The sequence below is a fragment of the Buceros rhinoceros genome, unplaced genomic scaffold (assembly GCF_000710305.1).
Source record: "Buceros rhinoceros silvestris isolate BGI_N320 unplaced genomic scaffold, ASM71030v1 scaffold7152, whole genome shotgun sequence".
Taxonomy (NCBI): Eukaryota; Metazoa; Chordata; class Aves; order Bucerotiformes; family Bucerotidae; genus Buceros; species Buceros rhinoceros.
Window position 1 is genome coordinate 12825 of NW_010399411.1, and position 730 is coordinate 13554.

A 730-nucleotide genomic window follows, 5' to 3' on the forward strand; every position below is an offset into this window, starting at 1 on the left:
TGAGGCAGTTCATAAATGTACAGGGGTTTCTGGGCAAAGTTTTGTGACTAGGGGTCTTTCCAGCAAACGTGGAGTCTTCATAATACAGAAACGTGGGGAGTTAAAATTTCTCAGTAGCGTAAAAAGCAGCTTTGGTCAAAATGTCTCAATTTCAAGTTTAATTTTATATAAGCAGCCTTTGTTCAAAACAAGGGTGTTTTAAAGCAAAGTGTTTCAGTGTTACTCAGAGTAAAAATTTCTGAACTCAAATAGTCACAAGAAAATGTTTAGAAAATTAGTAAATTTTTAAAAATTTTATTTTAGAAAGGCAGTTGACTGGTAAGATCTGTGGTAGCCAACCGTTACTGACATTATGTGAGAGAACCGCCCGAACAGTAGTTTTGTATTTCTGAAATTAAAAAGACCTGTGTCAAGTCAAAAGTACAGAGATGACAGTGGAAGCTTGAGGAACTGTTCAAGACTTGTTTAGAAGTGTCTTTTTTGCAAATAAAGTAGTTCATTCTTAGTATACTAAAGGAAATAAGTTGTGTACACAAGAAGGAAAGATGGGAATGTGAGCTTTTGCCGAGACTCCTTAATCTTCTTGTGAAAGGCATCTTCCTAGAGGGCTCCGGAGTCCTAAATTGATGATCACAGCTGAAAAAGGTAGAAAAATTTTGATGATGACTAGTGATAGAGTTAATGGCAGGGGGTGGGATGGGAGTTATTCTTAATTTGCTTGTCCCTGGTA